General features: G+C 47.4%; 1 pseudogene; it reads right to left on the bottom strand.

Annotated features, from left to right (window-relative positions):
* Positions 1 to 483: 483 nt before the first annotated feature.
* LOC133361407 (RNA polymerase-associated protein RTF1 homolog) lies at positions 484 to 19,816 on the bottom strand (annotated as a pseudogene).
* Between the last annotated feature and the right edge of the window lie 547 nt (positions 19,817 to 20,363).

Here is a 20,363-nt window from a genome sequence, read left to right on the forward strand (position 1 = left end):
TCAACCAGCAGCCCCAGAACTCGGGGGGAGGGGGGGGCAGATTGTTTTGAATACTGTCGTAATAAATGACAGCCCAAGCCACTGCACTATGCAGTGAAATCACAATTGAAGCTTTTCATTGCATTGCAGTGTATTGATATTTTTTCAAAAAAAAGAGAGAGAGCAAGTTTTATGTACGTGGCTTAGAGAAGACGAGAGAGCCATCATAATGTTCCCATCTTCACCGATATTTCATTTCATTTCCCCCTCTCCCCACCCGTGGTGTGCGTATGAGCGGGTTTCCCATATACACATGCCCATTCCGCAAAAAAAGCACACTCGCCCTCTCATTGTAAAGACACAGACACAAAACTAGAACAATATAGAGAATCAATCAAAGAGTGTTACAGCAATCACATTATACAAGCTTACTAGTCAAGGGGGACTTTACACGGGGAACACGCGGCGCGCACACACACACTCAAATTATAGAACAAACCTCTGTAGATGACGTTCATACTTCTTAGGTTAAGTATAAAACTGCACGGAGTTTGTGAATTATATAAAAAATTCCGAGCCGTTATTGCAGGCTTAGATTTTGTTTTAACACCTTGTGTACAAGAAATACAATTAAACAAATGAGGTTAACCCATGGGTGCTATTTTGACATAAAAATTTGAATTCTCTACAAAATAGAACAATCCAAAACAAAAATAAACACACTTTAAAGTAAGAGAATGTTACAGGCTTTATAATATGAACAAGTTTATCCACCATACACATTAGGCAGGGCGTTGACATTTGGAGAATAAGGTACAGCTCATTATTAATAATCATCGTTATGATGATCACCATCCAGCCGGGTGGCACAGTGGCTCGAGCAAAAACTTGTAACGGGAAGGTCATCACTTCAAAAACTGGGCAGTGGGCCTCCGTAACTCACCCCCATCGTCCCTACGGAGATCATCAGTGTCCACTTCATGGCAAGTTCAACAGTGTACATAATTTCGATGTGCCCTGCCAAGGTAACGTGGCGTTTGCCCACCAACCCCACTGGACCAGAATCACCAGCGAAGTTGAGAGCTGCCCTCCCCCACCCCCATTGCTTATCTTGAGTAGGCAGACACCGACTTTGAATATTTGTTTTTATCACTGTCATTACGATTATGATCTTCTCTTCGACGTTGTTGGCTCAACGTGTGGGGAGTGCATGTGGGGGGGGGGGCTAAATGAGGCCCCTTCGTTTCTTGTAATCTTCCAGGTTGAGGGAACGGCGAGGGCCGCCGTCTTTCACGGGAGGTGGCTTGGAAACGCCGCTGTTTGACTTGGACTCTGCACAGTGAGGGGAAGAAGATGGGAGAGGCCGTCAGTGACTGCACGAGGGGAAAGGGAGACGGAGCTTCAAGAAAGGAGCATGCTGCAGGAAATAAAAACTTGTCATTTTTTATTTTACTTTTAACAGGCTAAAGTACCCTCTTTCAAGACGTTTGCAGCGTGGAGGCGGCCAAATAACTTAGAGAGCAGGTCTCTGAAGCTCTCTCTGCTGCAGTATTTTTACATGCTAATTGTAATGTTTTTGCATCGCTCAGTCGCCCTGCCAGGTCTCCCGTGCGATAAATTTAAAACTACATCAGAGGTCTTGAAAGTTCTTTGTGTAAAGAACGATATGAATGAGTGGTCAATGATCGGTCGCACTCATTGCACACAGAGTGCTTGCCACAAATAAACCACGATACCTTGCTGATCTCGTTATGGAGCATAAAACATCACGCAAACTCCGGTCATCCTCGCAGTGACTTTTCTCTAGCCAGCCAACAAAGACGGTCCCCGCATCGCGCGCTTTCCAAAGTGCTTCTGCAGCCGTCTGGAACGCTCGTCCTTCCGATATGAGGAAGCCATTGGGGCCATGCACTTTTAAATCACCTGGGTTGAAAACCAATCTCTTTAGAACTGATTATTGTATTGAGTCGTCCTTCCTCCGCACCTCCGATTAGCACGGTTGGCTACGTATGGTGCGAAAGAAGTGCAACATACGTACAATAATAAAACAAGGCCCATCGAAAACGGAATTGTTCCGGTGTTATTTCGAGTGTTTGCACGATCAAGTATGGCTGTTGTCTGCATGGTGTTTTGAAGATGCAACCCGAAGGAAGACAACACCTGAAGCTTCATTCGTGAGGACCCTAAACTTAACCAATATAGTTCAGCACAATAGCAGCGGCAGCGCGAGGCACACAAGCAAATCAAGCAAAGGCTGTGGGCAGCTCAAGGGGCCCCTGATTCATGCATCAATAAATGAGCTCAAATTCAGGTCCTAATTAACATAACAAGCTAATTATCATAAACAAACCTATCAGTCTCTTTCATCTCTCATCTCTATTGTTCGTCTATATTTCCTTTACCTCACTCCATTTCCTATCTCTCTAGTCATCTCAATCGGATGTTGGAAAATGAACGGTGGGATTCATGGAACGCACCCAAAGATGGATGAAGCTTGCCAATTTCAGTGTTCTCCACTAATTTCAGAGGGGGGGGGGGGGCACTTTCGCCGATGAGACATCACCAATGTGAGCGCCGCACGTCAGGGGGTGCACGAAAAGTCGTCAGGGGCTGCACGAAAAGCCACTAAGGGCCGTCAGTGGTTCACGGACCTTGCAATGAAGAACGCTGTGCTCAAGTGCATCAGGACACGGTGGGAGCGTGGTGGGAGCGTGGTGGTGGTGGGAGCATGGTGGGAGCGTGGTGGGAACATGGTGGGAACATGGTGGGAACATGGTGGGAGCGTGGTGGGAGCGTGGTGGTGGGAGCTTGGTGGGAGCGTGGTGGGAGCGCGGTGGTGGTGGTAGCGTGGTGGGAGCGTGATGGGAACGTGGTGGGAGCGTGGTGGTGGGAGCATGGTGGGAGCATGGTGGGAGCGTGGTGGGAGCATGGTGGGAGCGTGGTGGTGGTGGTAGCGTGGTGGGAGCGTGATGGGAGCGTGGTGGGAGCGTGGTAGGAGCATGGTGGGAGCATGGTGGGGCGTGGTGGTGGGAGCAATGTGGGAGTAGGTGGCACCTCCCGTCAATTCAACGGAGCGCCTTCACTCCCGCTGGTGGCTGACCTGTCATTGGGACTTGGAGGTCAATCTTGATGTCAAAGTCATGGGCCCTGAAGAGGTCGTCAGATTCATCTCCATGAGCCCTGGCACCCGAGGAATCCTTGGCTCCGCCCCCCGACCCAGCCTCCCGTTGTAGGAGTAACTGAAAGAGAAACACGATTAACTTCACGTATCTTAGAGCGTAGTTTTTCCGCCGGGCGATCCACTCTTGATTTTTGGGTGAGGTTTAGTAAAGATCTAGCCACGCTTAATGCCGTAACATCCTCCACCACCCAACACAGCCAAACTAAATGAGAATGTGGATCCAATTGCTAAAGTTTGTTGTGAGAATCGTTCTTAAACTTCCCGGCGAGCTGAAACGATAATATTTAGCACCTTAAAACGCTTGTTTCAGGGACAAATTATTTTGATTGACTGTGTAGGATTAAGGAAGGTTTTGAAGGACATTAAATTAGGTCAGAACATTCCTTGGTGTAACCAAAAAAAATATTATGAACAATAAATATTTTACAAAACGAGCTCGACCATGAGTTTTTGGTTCGCTACCGGGTGTTGTTCGGCACGATGTCCGACGTTTTGCTCAACGTGCTGGAAGCTTCCTCAAGAATTATTGCTCCCAGCACGTGGAACGACATGTGCGACGAAACCGGAGTACCCGGAGAAAAGCCACGAGCGCGAGGGGGATAATACTCAATCACCGCACGGATGGAACGGTTGGAAATCGATCCACCTGCTCTCCTGTCATCATACCCTAGCAAGCCAGACTTGAACGCCCACGGCTAAGAGAGCTTCACCAATTTGTGTGAGCCATCGACCCCTGGCCTCCCCACAGTGCTGTATCGCAGGCGAGCAGCACAGCCGCCAGGGACATAATATTTCGTTGCAAATGCCCGGCTGTTATATATATAGGGGAATGGAAGGGGCGTTGGAGAGCTAAGCAAGGGGAGGAGGAGGGTGCAGGAGGGTGGAGAAGCGTAGAGAAGGCGACAGCAAGAGGGGAAAAATCTGAATGTTTATTTACGTCCAGTGGAGGAGGGTCATAAAGTTACGACAAGTTACGACAACCAACAAAACACAATCGAGTGCAAAGCATAGGAAAGGAAAACAAAAAGACGAGAGGGAAGAGAATGGGCATCTGGCAAAAACCGCAGAGTGCAGAAATGTAATCGGGTTACAAGCGATTTAATAAAAGGGGACCATATTTTAGTGTGCACTGCCACCGATCCCGGTGGCAAGAGGCCCCGCGCGCACGTCCTGCTTAAGGAGAGAGATCACGCATCGACTCACCGCTCGCCCAATCTCGATCGGATTGTCTGACTCCAGCTGTCCGTACTTGGCGTTGAGCTGAGCCCGGATCGCGGCCTGCACGGCTGGATCACGTGCCTGTGGGCAGAGCGTCGTGTCAACAGGGCAGCGCGGTGCACTGCGGTGAGCGTGGTATTATTGTTTACAATACCGTTCGACGCAACACGTGTTTATGTGATGAATGTCGCGGTATATCAGTTTTCTGTATTTTGTTTCACACATTTATCGTGTTATTTTTCTGCTTTGATGTACTTCAAGTAAAAATGTATTCTTTAAAAGTTAAGCAACTACACTTCACTCAATATAAGCCTACGAACTCCGGTCATCCTCGCAGTGGCTTTTGACTCGCCATCGAACAAAGATGGTCACTGCATCACGCGCTTTCAGATGCACTTCTGCGGCCGTCTGGAATGGCCTTCCTTCCGATATTATGAAGTCACTGGAGCTATGCAGTTTTAAATAATCTAGATTGAAAACGAATTTCTGTAGAACTGTTTTTGTGCGTCTTCTTGGTTCTTTCAGTAAAGTCACGTAGAAGGGAAGTAATAAAATAATAAAAATAAAATATAATAAAATAATTCTCACGTTTCGGCCACAATAAAGACCAGGTCTTCACCTGAGGACGGCTGCTTGCGTTGTGGCCGAAACGTCGTGAGAATTATTTTATTATGTTTTATTTTATTATTTTATTACTTCCCTTCTACATGACTTTACCGAAAGAACCAAGAAGATGAATCCCTGCAGTCACGAAAGCTTTAAATCGAAATTTGCTTTTGTGCGATTAGCACTGTTGGCTACGTACGGTCTGGCAAATTGTAATTCTGTCTTTGGCGCTTTAACTTCTGGTTTCCCACCAGGTTCCGTCCTGGGGGGCCCTACTAGTCTGCCTCTACATGGCTCCACTTGGTCCAATTTTTCTGCCGATTCGGTATCAACTACTGTGCCGATTAGCTTGGTGGTTTATGTACGGTGTGAAAGAAGTTCAACATACTACATACTGACACGTCCTCCATATATATGAAAGTGTTATTGGCCAATTAACGAATGCTTATATGCTGTCATAAAATGATTATGTTATATAATCACCCAGCCGTTAATTACTCTTGAATGTTTTACAAGCACTAATGGAATGGATAGTTTCTATGTTGTACACCATCCCACAGGTGTTTGGATCTTCTCGATTGGTTATTCACTAAAATATTTAAGATAACTGAATAAAAATCTGAAAAAATCTGGATACAAATGAAGAATGGAAACAAAAATGGAGAGAAAAATCCGCTCACTTGACGTGGCCTCCCAGTGATTTAAACATTCCCACAGTGAATGAATAACGCGTGGAAAACACGTTTTGTTCGTGACAATGACACAAGAAGCAAGATCGTGTCTCTCAAGTGGGGATTAAAACTCCAGTGACCGATGGACCAAGAGTACTGCATTTAAAGGATGACCGACGGTGCATAACGATAACATAGATTAATTAATTTAATCGCTTTAGTCATTGCCTGTTCATACACCTTCAATCACCTCCTGGCTGTGTTTTCGGGGTTGCTCTGCACGGCTCTCCGATGTGTTCTCGCGTTGTGCCGTGCATCATTGGGCACGCCGTCTGACGTTCCGCTCCACATTCTGGGAGCTTCTCTTACGCCAAAGAAGCTCCCGGCGGTGTGGAACGAAACGTCGGGACATCGTGCCAAAAAACTCACGGCACATCGTCCAAAACGCATCCGGAGAGGGCCATCAATCGGCCTCTTCTGGTAAAATGAACGACGAAGCGGCGCCGAATGGAAAGCCAGGGAATAAAAAACTCACGGGGCCGAGTCAATGATGCATGAGCAGAGGGCTGCTACGCACCACCAAAGCCCTGGGTGTTTGTCCCAAGGTCATTGCTCACTGCCTGGCCCTCGCTGTGTGTTTTTCTCAGCTTGGTGCAGTGCTTACATTGGACACCATGGTGGGCTTGCACTGCCTCCGAGTGAACGGGTCCATTTTCTGGTTCTTCATGTTTACAACCTCTGCCTGTTGAATTCGACGCACGCCATCATTATTGCGGGGAAGGAAAAAAAACACAGTTGCTATGTTGTTGTCTCGACGTGGGCTTCCAAAAGACCCCACAAAAGATTTAGTTGCCCGAGTTCATTGGCCCAGATTTTCTTTACGTGTCAAAGGTATCTGCGTACTCGTGCAAGCAATCGCTCTCTCAGAACGAATCTCTGTCAATGCCCACCGCCGAGATGAGACACTTTAATTGCATATTGTACGTTTTGAGACGTGTTTTCTTTATGACGTATTTATATTTTAACATTGCGAAGTATTTACACGTTACACAATACCATTCATATTTAATCACCGGTGGCTACCCAAATTGGAACCCACGACCTCAACAGCACCGGCTCAGTGCTCTGACCACTGCACCACCCAGCCACCTCTAAGGCACATTGCGGTAGATGTAGAAGCTCCAGTGGTTGCAGGTATCACGTGAACAAATTACACACAATGGCATAGCAAATTATATAAATGATATTCATTAACGCGTCATTACATGCCTATTCGCCATACCTGCATGGCTTTTTCCGACTCCACAATGTTCCACTCTCGATTCCTTTGGTTGATATAGCTGCAGACAATCATGCATTGGTTACAATATTTTGTTAAGACAAATTTCACGTGTGTACTGAAAGGTCTTAAAATGTGGTATGTGTGTAATATGGTGGATAGCCGAGTGAGTGAATGAGTGAGCAAGTGAATGAGAATGAGCGACTGACTGAGCAAGTGAGCGAGAAAGAGAGTGAGCGGGTGAGTGAGTGGGTGAGTGAGACAAATTAAGAGAGTGAGCGAGTAAACTGAGTGAGCAAGCGAGTGAGCTAGAGAGCGAGCGAGCGACTAAATGAGTGAGTGACTGAGCAAGTGAGTGAGCAATTGACTGAGCAAGCGAGTGACTGAGCAGGTGAGTGAGCGGGTGAGTGGCAGGTGAGTCAGCGAGTGAGTAAGCAGGTAAGTAACGGGTGAGTGAGACAGTGAGAGAATGAGCGAGGGAATGAATATGAATGAGTGAGCGAGAAAGAAAGTGAGTGAGCGGGTGAGTGAGAGAGTGAGTGAGCGGGTGAGTGAGCGAGTGAGTGAGCGGGTGAGTGAGCAGGTAAGTGAGACAGTGAGAGAGTGAGCGAGTAGACCGAGTGAGCAAGCGAGTGAGCTAGAGCGAGCAAGTGGCTGAATGAGTGAGTGACTGAGCAAGTGAGTGAGTGACTGAGCAAGCGAGTGAGTGAGCGAGTGACTGAGCAGGTGAGTGAGCGGATGAGTGAGTGGGTGAGTAAGCAGGTGAGTGAGCGGGTGAGTAAGCAGGTGAGTGAGCGGGTGAGTGAGACAGTGAGAGAATGAGCGAGTGAATGAATGAGTAAGCGAGAAAGAGAGTGAGTGAGCGGGTGAGTGAGCGGGTGAGTGAGAGAGTGAGTGAGCGGGTGAGTGAGCGGTTGAGTAAGCAGGTGAGTGAGCGGGTGAGTGAGCGGGTGAGTGAGACAGTGAGAGAGTGAGCGAGTGACTGAATGAGTGAGTGACTGAGCAAGTGAGTGAGTGACTGAGCAAGCGAGTGAGTGAGCGAGTGACTGAGCAGGTGAGTGAGCGGGTGAGTGAGTGAAAGTGCGAGCGAATGACCGAGTGAGTGGGTGCTCGAGCGAGCAGCAGTGAGCGAGCGAGTGACTGAGCGAGCGAGCGGACCTGATGGCGGAGATGTTCTTTGTGCGAATGCGATCGAGGGCCTCCGCTCGCTCCTCCAGTTCGTTCATCTTGTCCTGGATCTCGCGAGCGCGGTCCTCGTTTCCACCCTCCTCCGCCATCGCCTAAACCGTCAAAGCGCACCGCACGCCAGTCACCAAATCAAGGACCGCCGGCCACTTTACCAAACCATTTACAGACACAACAGTCCCCCAAGATCGTCACACGCCATTTCACCAGATCAGTAACGGTCACAACAAATTATTTCCCCCTTGCAACATCGACGGTCACCCCATTCAGAAAATGTGAACCGCCGCAACAATCAAAAAAGTGTCAGGCTGTCACACAATTTTACAAAGTTCTCTGGGCCCCATTCACGAAAACCGTTTAAACTGTAACAACGTTACCAAACTGATTACCAAACCGTTAATTGCTGCAACCTTAACAGCTCTCTGTTGCACGCTGCAATGCATTGTGGAGGAGGTTAATGTGCATCGTGCATAAATCATCGCGCGCAACTTTCCAGGCTACGAAACATCAAATAGCAGGCAGCGAGCAAGTAGGTGAGATTACTGGCTGATGACTCCCCCCCCCCTGAAGTAAAGTATTGACACTCGAGGAAGTGTCATTTGGTAAACAATATATATTGTAGACTATATATATTAAATTCAAGAAAAGTATGAAGCCTTATCCATTTTACTTTCAGTAATGCTGTTTGCTTTTGGCAACTTGGTAATTTGGGCCTTAAGTCCTGCACTCAACAACTTATGATGATGATGATGAAAAACTTAAATATATAGTGTGCCAGCACCATGGACAACATTTTCCAAATTTGAAAAAAATTACTCGGCAATGACTTAATTTGTAGACACGAAGCAATCGTCACCCCCCTGATGCGAAAACTTGGCAGGACTCTTCATAAAAACGAGACTTGCCGAGTCTTTCCCGGGTAACCGGCCGTGATGACAACAATAACAAATGACGTAAATACCTTATCCTTCATCAGCTCAGTTTTCTTCATGGCGTAGTTGGCAGGGTTTTTCCTGAACTTATCCTTTTCTTGGACGATCTGCGATGCGTCAAACACGTGGGAAAACACAACACAACTGGCAAATCACAATGCTCTCACTGCAACAATCGGTATTAAAAGCGTGCAAACTTTTAACCGGCTGCACAACTGGTTACATTTACAAGATCAGCAAGGAAATATTTTTTTTTATGACACATGCCTTAAATATGCTCTCAATAGCATCCCTACGATAATGTACACTGACGAGGCCCTCTCCATGCCATGCCGGTCTTGGTGGTTGTTTGACCATACTTCACCGCTCTGGTCAGTGCGGGTTGGTGAAGTTCACAATAATGCTATGCAAAGAGAATCAGTGTCCTCCAATTGGATTGGAGCACAGGATAGTCTTCATGTCTATCGGCAGTTCCAACCTAGTGGTTGAAACATCTGCATGACAACCAATGTCTCTGTATCCCAGAAACCAAAACTCGCCGCTACAATGCTCAACTGACGGCCAATGCAGCACCCGCCACGTCCCCATGCCCCCTCCCCCTCACTTCAATAATCTTAGCCACACTAATCAGGTACGAGGGGAAGTTTTCCCCCTGGGAATTGTCAATGCAACGTTTCTACTTCAAGCGTGCCCAGTCGCCTGTTGTCTTTGAGTAGTTCTGAGCGTGCACAGTCAACGCATGAAGTATTAGCGTTATCAAAGTTTAGCGTAAATTGACCCTTTCCCGTACCGAGACGTCTGCAAGTTGCAGGGTGGGTCCCGTTCACCGCCGAATCTCGTAACGAGCAAGCAGTTAGCATTAATTTTATTTAGAGGCATAGTGCCGCTCTTTTTAAAGACATTGTACTCACCGCTGAAAACCGTGGCGACACGACCGCACTCCACGATAGGGGGCGCAAAACTGTTTACTTCCGTACACGTACGTCATCGTACATCGGAAAGGAATCGGAAGAAAGAAAAACTGATGACGTACACGTACGTCATCGGAATGGGTAAGGGTTAAAGTGCGGTCTGCCAAACGCATTTGAGACTCCTAATGGGCCACTGTGTAGGGACGGTCCCCAGTCGCCGTTGTGCGCACGGAGAGGGGGGGGGATACGTGAACACGAGGGCCATGCACTCACGTGCTCCACGTCCTGGTCGTTGAACTTGTAATCGTGGGCGACCTTGATGTCCTGACGCTTCTTATTGATTTCGTCCAGGGTCGGCAGCTGAAGCCCTCCCAGCATCATCTGAGTGAAACCGGGCGGAGCAATGCATTTTCAGACGATGCATCGTCGTTCGGCCCGTAAATACGCTCTGCACTAGACAACGCCTTTCGCTTCGAGGGGGATAATGCTGCCATGGTATAATGGGAAGCATACTGGACTTGCGATCCAGAGTTTAGTTTAACACGTAGGCTTTCGCGATCAATATTATCCGTAATAAAGGTTTTTTTGGGTTAGATGGCGTAAATACAAATGTGTTGTTATCCCACGTGGTGTGATGTTTACACACCGCACCAGGTACTCATTTGAGGCTGAGTCGACCTAGGGGAAGCCCAGGACCGGATCAGATAATCGTCACTGGTGTTGGCCATGTGCGGTAATTGAACTCGGGTCGCCAGGAACATAGCGAACTGCGCTAACCGCTGCACTACCGCTCCCTAAACTCTCCATCAATATATTCACACACACACACACGTGTGCGCGTGCACGGGCAGCGGCCGGCGAAGGGCCTCACACATCAAGAGTCTCCTACAGCCGAGTGGCGCACACAGCGCCGCCACCGCCGCCGCCTTACCGCTTCCTTCCACTTCTGGAACTCGTTGTCGGTGATGTCCTGATTGGAGACGAACTCGAGCCGGAATACGCGCTCCTGGTTGCCGTGGCTGGGAGGAGACAACCGGCACAACGCACGCAAGGCCTCTGGGTGTTGGTGTGCTCCGATACACGTGTACACACGTACAGCGTCCTTCACTGTGTCCAATCACTGCTGGATGAGGGCCCTCCCCATGTCGGCCGTACTCCACCAAGCCGGTCAGTGCGGTTTGGTGACGATACGGAGCGTAGATGTGGGAGAAGCGCAGTACAGGAATGGATTGTTCTGCATTGCCCTCCGCTTGCAACGGACGTTTTATAAACGGTGGTAACCCATTCATGCACTATCCAGGCTCAAACCGGCTTAGCTTCCGAGATCTGACGAGATCGGGAGGGAAATTCAATTCAATGCACCTCATGCAGGTGGCCTCCATTTTACATGTCCTGCAAAGAATTTTGAGCTGGAATGTCTCGAAGCGGCAATTTTTTTTTTAAACACGACGCTTTATTGATGCAGTCGTCGGGGTAACCGGGCTGAGGCCATCAACTCGCTACACCTGAAAACCTGGAGTTAAATTGGGGGCGAGACGTTTAATCTAACGCTGTGCGAGACACAAACACGGCAAGCCTCACCGTAACCGGAGGCCCTTGTTGGTGCGTGTCGTCCCCAGCTGGTAGATCTTCCCCGTCTCCATCATGCCCGTCACCTCCGCCACCTGCTCGCAACCGGCACCCACCCAAGGGAAAACGAAACCATGTCGTTTCGCTCAGAAAGAAAGAAGCGTACAGATGCCGCTGATAATGTGGTTAAATAACAAAATGTAAATTTCGATTTAAAGCTTTCGTGACTGCAGGGATTCATCTTCTTGGTTCTTTCGGTAAAGTCACGTAGAAGGGAAATAATAAAATAATAAAAATATAAAACAATTAAATTCTCATGACGTTTGGACTGCAACACAAGCAATCATCATCATGTGTGAAATCCACAACAAGAAAATTTGAAAAAAGTGGCAGTTTTTTTCTTAAAGAAAATGTTATTGTTTTATATATTTTTTATTTTATTATTTCCCTTGTACGTGAATTTACTGAAATAACCAAGAATATGAATCCCTGCAGTCACGAAAGCTTTAAATCAAAAGTAACTAGCGTGTTAGGGATACCTCAGAAGATGGACAATTATTTAAAATATTGACCTTAATTTTTATAATTCACTTGCAGTTACCAGCTAGTTAGGATACCTTACAAAATGGACAATTTGTTAAAATATTAACGTTCATTATTCACACATTTATTCCTCAGAACCATGTTTGGGCCAGGCAATGGGGCACCACACTCGGTTGAAACAAAATTCAACAAGGGGTCAACACAGTAGCCAAAAAAAAAGGTTGAGAACCACAGCTCTCGATGGATGCGAGCGAGCGAGCGAGCAAGCGAGCGAGCGGTGGCAAGAGACTGTGCGACGCACCCGGTACACGGGCTTGGCGTTGTTGTTGGCCGATGCCAATGCGGACGAAGCAGCCGATGGCCGTGCGCTCGAAGAACGGCATGTGGCACCAGCGCTCCATCTTGTGCCGCGACAGCCGGATCTGGTTGAGCTCGTCCTTGGATGACACCAGCGTCGTCTTGGGCGCCGACTCCTCCTTCCTGCGGCAAGGATCATCACCATCACCGCTGTCATCATCATCGTCATAATCATCATCCGCTGTGATCTATCCACTGTCGGATGAAGGCATTCCCACGACTCTAACGACCCTGGCTTGCAGGTGGATGGGTAGCCTTAGGGGCATTTCAAGACCCGTGCACCGAGCCAGCACCGATCGGGGTCTTGGATTCGAATGTTACGCTCCCATCATCGCCATCGTCATCAGCTGTGACCAATCCACTGCTGGATGTACGGTATAGATTTCAGCATACATGGCTGGCTCCTTAATAAGGGGGGGGAAGCTTTTGATTGGTTCTTATTAATAGGCTTTTAGTGATGTTAACGTACTGCCTGAAATATGCGGTAGCAGAATTCCATTCGAGGGCGGACCAAAGACGTGTGGAGTCGTTAGGAGTTGGCGCTCGTTCAGGGAGGGCACGCGCACGCAGAAGAAACCCAACGACTTACTCTTCCTCCTCATCGGAGGAGGACGACGAGCAGGAGCTTTGGTCGCTCTTCTCGCTCGCCTTGTCATCCTCCTCTTCCTCCTCGTCATCGTCAGAGTACACGTCGCTCGCGTTTAGACGCTGCTTCCGTGCCAGAAGCTCCGCTGCAATTGGTCAAAATAAAACAATGACGGACGACAGTCCTTCGGTATCAAACAAAGATGGGTAGACAATATATCACCTTCATATATCAGTCTCTCCACACGCAAGGCCTTCTGGGAGTGGATTATTTTAGCAGCATTGATTCAGTACAAGCAAACACTGGACCTTTGTCGGCACAGTGTGTCTTATCAGCAAAGTCAAGCTTGCTTGAATCAATGCTGGTGAACTGCCAGTTGTTATCGAGAAGGATTCCCTCTCTTTAAGATTCAGGTCTTGGTTTGACATTAAATTACAATCAATCGGGTCATTGTGGAGAATATAAATAACAAATAAAAAAGTTCCTTCCGACGATGAGTTCGCACAAGTGAATGTATGCAGAATCTCCAAACATAAGAGAATAGATAAGACTCCCTCATCCCAAAGGGATAATCATGAGTTAACATGACCCTCGACTGGTACTTGAACTCACGCACTTCCCACTCTGAGTTAAGCTCCGGATGGTGCAGATAGATGTAGAGCTGGGGATATCCAATTATTTGAGTAATTTATGATACCAGCTCGGAGTCTGTAATATGAACTGTACTCGGTCATTGTGGAATACCGTAGTTTCATTCATGGAGGTGAGAAGTCACACATGCAACAACGGAGCAATGGTGAAAGAAAGGGTGGTGAGCGATGCTAATTGAAGAGTGTAGGCTCAGACAATTCATTGAAGTGACATCATAAAAAGTGATATAATGCTAGTTTTGAAGTTTTCGTGACTGCAGGGATCCATACTTTTTGGTTCTTTCGGTAAAGTCATGTAGGTAGAAAATAAAATAAATCACGAGTTTCTGATGATGATTGCTTGTGTTGCAATCGAAATGTCGTGATTTAATTTATTTTATACCTACGTGACTTTACCGAAAGAATCAAAGAGTATGATATCATGCTACTCTTGAACAACTGCCATGCCTCACGTGCAGCTTAAAGTCACAAGCCATCAGGATCACCGTCAGCCAGTCAATCCACTGCTGAAGGCAAACTATCACTGACCCTAAATTTCGATTTAAAGCTTTCGTGACTGCAGGTATTCATATTCTTGGTTTTTTCGGTAAAGTCACGTAGAAGGGAAAAAATAAAATAATAAAAATAAAACAATAAAATTATCACGACGTTTCGATTGCAACACATGCAATCATCATCAGGTGTGAAAACCACAGCAAGAAAATAAAAAAAAACGTCGTGAGAATTTTATTTTTATTATATTATTATTTCCCTTCTACGTGACCCTTTAAAACTGCAAAGGGGCGCAGAGCAGCGCACACTCTCGTGCGGCTGTGCATGGCTGCATCTACTAACAACTGGCAGGCTTTGGCCTGGTCGGCATCGAGTCTGGCTCAGGGGTTGCCCTGGTAAGATCCAAAGTGCCCACACGGGCAGTGGGGGTTGTGGTGAGATGGGGGCAGAGAGGGGTTAGGCAGAGGAAGGTGTGTGGTCACCCACCAGTCTTGTTTTTCTTCTTTTCGCGCTCGGCTTTGAGCTCCTCCATGGCCTGGGACTTCTTGTCGAGTTTCTCGTCCCGCTTTGAGCGCCGCTCCTTGCTGTGCGACATCACCTGCCCAAGGCAACGCCGATGCCAAATCCTCAGTCACCGTCAGTCACGGGGGACGCGTTCGCACGTTCGTTCCGTTTCGCCACCGGCTCACGTGGCACCGGCGGTAGTCGCACGTTCACCGCTTGTTGCAGAGGTTCACGGTTCAACTAGAGAGGCCTCCCTGATTATTACCGCGGCTGCAATAACCGTACATGGTGAGCGCCGTATACTTCACATCGTGCGTTAAAGCCCCCCTGACTTAATTCGCAAAGAGTAGACCATCGTGTGTGCCGGCATCACGGTCAAAATTTTCTTCGTTAGAAAATTACACCGCACTTTTTTTTCAATTGGAATTAGACAAAACAGCAATCATTGCACCAGGTCAATGTTGCAAATGACGACTATTCTGGTCTCTTGGCAATTCTCACCGACACAAAATAAACTTTAAAAACAACTACGATAAAAACATTTGTTAAAAATAAAATTCCTGGCACTGTCCATGCATTTGTGCAGGATCCACAGCCGGGGTGGGGGGTGGGTAGGGGGTTGGGGGGTTGGTAGGCGTGAGATCAGTGGGACGTCATCATGCAGATGTACGTGGTAATGTCACCACCGCGTGCCAGCCAGCCAGCCAGCAAAACCTTTTGCAATCTCGTCAGATAGATAATTTTTCTGCCGTCTCACCTTTACGGGTGTCTCCTGCACCTTGCTCTGCTTCTCCCTGTGCTCCCGGTCATGCTCGTGCTTCTTTCGTTTCTCCTTCTTCTTTCTCGCTTTCAGTTTCTTCTCGATCTCGAATCTGCGGCGTTAATCGTTTACGAGTCGTGCATCCGAAATGGATTTTTTAAAACACGGCGCAAAGACGCTGTGTTGAACCGAATTTCAGGATCGCAACGGCTCGGACCGGCTAGTGGGCTTCAAGAAATGTGCCCAACCGATTCTGATCAATGACCCCACCACCACATTGCTCGGTTTCACCAACACACACGCTCATCAGCAACGACACCACCCGACTGGCCATCTTCAATTTTCCATGGACACAGTGGCCAAAGCTTGGCTGGATCTGCGCACAAGCCATGGAAGATACCTGATGCACAAGTGAAAAATCAAACTCACTCTTGCGCGTGATTGCCGCGATGAACATCAAACCGGACGCATAAATTCGCACTATGCCCAATAAATATTTGAAGGCGGTGGGTGAATGAATGGGTAGCTATATCTGCAATTCACTAACTATCATACAAAGCAATTGAAGGGCTAAATCACTTAGAACTGAATCGCTAATAGTTGGTATTTTTTTCCATACAAAATCACCATCATCAGCCACACATGAAGCAAATTAGAGGAAACAATGTTACAATGTCTCCCTGCTGACATGAGCCTGGGGCGGTGCCAGTGGTGTAAATTTCATATTATCATGATGAGGGCCAGTCTCTCCGTTAAAGAAAGCAATTTAAAATGTAGGCTTTCGCGATCAATATTGTCCATAAGAGGTTTTTGTGTTAGATCGTTTCAATATAAGCGTCGTTAAACCAGCCACCACCTGCCACAGCCAATTAGTAAGGTTGTCACGAAACAAAACATGCCAATTCGTTATTAGTACAGCACATCGGTGTGTTGGAGAGTAAATCCACGGCATTCACAATTTGAGTATGACATTTAGCTGCTAACTACATCCAGCATCATTTTCCAGAATTCTCCAACATCAGTGTGCTGTACAAGTAAAGAATTGGCATGTTTTGTTCACGTGACACACCTTACTAATTGGCTGTGTTGGGTGGTGGCGGGTTTAACGGCACATTTATATTTACGCGATCTAACCCAAAAAAAAAAAATCTATTTTGGAAGAGAGCAATGTTGAAGTCCCATGGTGGTAACAATTTTATTGGGCCTGAAAGAATGTTGGTCTGAGTCAATCTCTAATAATGCTGCTTTGAAAATTACGGCCTTATAATTGTGAGTCGAGTGATTTAAACAGTGCCAAACATGTCAGATACAAACAAAACCCCAAACTAAAGGATTACCAAAACGAGTAGGTAAAATATAGTAAATTAGCGAGTAATCACAAGCCAATCGCTCCATTAAATGTGAGGTAATGCTATTTCAAACAACAATTATGCATTTTGATAGTTTTTGCATTGCTCTTCTCTGCACCACTTTTGGTTCTTGAGTCATAAGCGGAATGACAAACAACTTTCATGATGAGTACAATGGATGTAGTGGCATAGTTGTCTCGTGTGCAGGCGGTGTAACGGAGGACAAGGCACCGGCTACGTATATACAGAAACTATCGTGTTTTTGTATTGTTTGTTGTTGTAACGTTCTGACCCGCTCCGACTGGATATCTGTGAATTTTTTTTATAGCTCATTGGTTTCTGACTATGACTTATGTTTAACTTCTTTCGCACCGTACGTAGCCAACTGTTCTAAATGGAGGTGTGGGGGGCGGGGCAAAATTGCACATGGGGTTTGGAGGGGGGGGTCACCCATTTCATGCCTTGTTGCAAACAGGCTACGCCACCACTGAATGTGCTTGGGGGTGGGAGCTTTTGCATGCCGACCTCGTCTTGAGAACCTCGCGCTTCTCGATGCGGTTGTAAAGCTCCTGCTCGCGCTCCTTCTCCGTCATCTTGGAGAGCGCGCGCGGTCCTCTGCGTCGCCCATCAGGTCGTCGTCGTAGCCATCGTGGAACTGGTCCTTCCCTTCCGACGATGAGGACGACGAGGACGAGCTCGCCGAACCCGAGCCCGAGTCGCTGCTGCTGTCCGAGTCCGACACCTCCCCTAGGGACAGAGAGGGCGGCGGGGGAAGGGGGGGTGGCGTTGTGGCCACGAAGAAGGTTCGGTACGGCAGTTCTTCCAAATGCGCTTCCTGGCGAGCCACGTAACAAAATTAGTACGCGTAGGTGGGCCACATGACGTGGGGTCGCATGTAAATACGTTGCGACGTGTTTCTGCACCTCCGATTAGCACGGTTGCCTATGTACGGTGCGCAAAAAAGTTCAACATACACACATACATGACGTCTGTGCACCGGGAACAGGATGTAATAACATCTTACATATGAATAATAGTTGGCACCTCTTGTGTATAGCTTTCTCATCTCTACGTATTGTTTATTTCCCTTTCATCTGAATCGACGTCAAACATCGAACGTTGGATTAGGATGGAAGCTATGTCAGTCAAGAGAGGCAGCGATGGATGAGGGAAACGGTCAGGACCCAACAGCCCAAGAGGCTAAGCGACTCTGGTGAAGAAAACCACCAGCGTTGCTCCGTGTGCACGCGTCTCCTTCCACGGTTAAAGCCTCCTGCCGCTCTGCTCCGTTCGAGCTCTTGCTCCGACCGAGGCGTTGGACTGTACTGCGCTGGGACCGCACCTTCCTCCGGCTCGGACGCCTCCGCTGCACTCTCCTCCTCGGAGGACCCCGACGCTGTCTTGGCCACGGCCGACGTCTTCTTACTCGACTTCTTGCCGCTCTTCCCCTTGCCCTTCTTCTTGGCGTTGTTGCCTCCGACCGTCCACTGTGGAAAACGCAGGCACACACCTCTCGTAAGACCATCAAGACGCCTCTCGTATGTATTAGGCATGTAACGACGCATTGATTTTATGGAAATCGGCCCCAGTTTTCCTGTGTTGAACCGATGCAGCGAATAATATGCACTCCAAGAAGCAATAGCTTAATACAATTAAACTCTGCACTGGTTTAACACATTCACTGTCTCATCAGCAGTTAGGCTTGCGTGAAGGCAATGCCGAGAAGGTCGTGCAGCTGACAGGATGTGTAAAATAACCACTTATATTTTTTTATGTCAAGCCGCAAATATGGGAATGAGGCTTTATTTATCTTGCCATAAACATTCTTCACACTGACTCTTAATGAGTTTTGAATGTTGTAGATGATAAATGGGATAGAATTGCAAAATACATTTAAGGCACAATTTTAATTGTGGGAGCAATCGTTGATTATTTTGATGCGTACATGTTGCACGAAAGGTTTTCATGTGGTTCCTGAAATGCTGCACATTCTGCAAATTTTAACGAATAGAATCCAATCTTGCCATCTCAGATAAAAAAGTGGCAATAGATTTTATAGCGAGGGGGGCGACTTGTAACAACATAGCTAGAATATATCTTTATAATTTTTTGTCCTATTTATGCAGTGTTCTTGACAAATGTGGAGTTTTTTGTGTTGTTATTTGCGCTTGAGCACTACTGCCAATGCAGCAGCAGCATCACCAAATAAAAAGTTCAATATACAGAATATGTGGTGTATATAAAATGCATGGTACTATATATACCATCTTTCCATTGGGATAGAGCCAAGAGGATTTCCTTTGGCTACAGAGTTCCAAAACATTTCCAACCGTGATAATCTAATTTATTCAGAGTTTAAAAGGAGGGGCCACTCGATGATAACTTCCTTTATTTCCTAGTTTAACCAAACTGCCAATGGCCTAGAATTACCACATTTTTTATTCAATGCTTCGGGGTGACTGTATTCACAACGCTATTCCCAAAACATAGTATGCTGGTTAAAGACCAACCCCACATTCCATATTAACAGAAGGCCCGTGGATGGATAGATTAAGGAGAGATTCCCATCATGAAGAAATGACCGGCACACATCATTCTGGTGTTTTCCAATAGTGTCGCTAATAGCGATGTGAGCACATGCGATCTGAAAAGCTGAGAAAAAGACCGTCAGAACAAAAATCTGACCCCAAATATGAAATCACTCCACAATTAACGATATAGCAGTGCCATCAAGAACCTGGATTTGAATCCAGATGCAGCCGCCCATGATTAAACCGAGATTTAAAGTGTAAAGCAATGAATGAAGCGTCAGAGCGAGTGTGTCGCGATCTCACCTCCAAGTCGCTGTCGGACGTCTCCGAGTCGGAGGAGTCTGACCGTTTTGCCGCCGTCGCCGCCGCCGATGCCGCCGCCGGTTGTGGCGTGGCAGCCGGAGGTACGGGAGAAGGGCTGCTCTGCTGCTCGGGCTCACTGCGCTTGCGCTTGGCCAGCGAGAGCCACTCCTGCACGGGAGGCAAAATGACGGCGGTAACAACAATCGCCATTCGCCACTAAGTGGCGATAACGTCACCACGGCGCTTGTGTCAGGCTATGTGCACCTTAAGCCTCGTGGATGGAGGGGGGGGCCCTCTGCACATGCACGCGGTGCGACTCAATGACTGAGCAGGCACGCCGCGTTATTCAGAACCGTGCATACCAGTCAAACGAGATCAACTACACCTCTGATGCAAAGGGTATATTCGTTATTTTTTTTAAAGATAAAGTTCCTTACTACGTAGCCTCTCACTTTTGTGCTGTATACCTCTCGGATGTGCTTTCGGGTTGTATCGAGTGTTGTTCGGCACAATGTCCGACGTTTCTCTCCACGTGCTGGGAACTGAATTAAGTTCCAAAAGAAGATCGCAGCAAGTGGAGTTTCGAGTGAATGGTCCCAGGTCGTGAAACGACACTCCACGTACTAGGAACTTCTTCAGGAACTGAATTCTATACCTGAAGCAGCTCCTAGTATGTGTTGTTCATCATGTTGTGTGATATCATGCTGAACAACATGCAGAACACCCGAAAACACATTGGAGAGCTAAAGCTGGTAGT

The sequence above is a fragment of the Lethenteron reissneri genome, unplaced genomic scaffold, assembly GCF_015708825.2.
Source record: "Lethenteron reissneri isolate LAM-NWPU_2019-01 unplaced genomic scaffold, ASM1570882v1 scaffold_1016, whole genome shotgun sequence".
NCBI lineage: Eukaryota > Metazoa > Chordata > Hyperoartia > Petromyzontiformes > Petromyzontidae > Lethenteron > Lethenteron reissneri.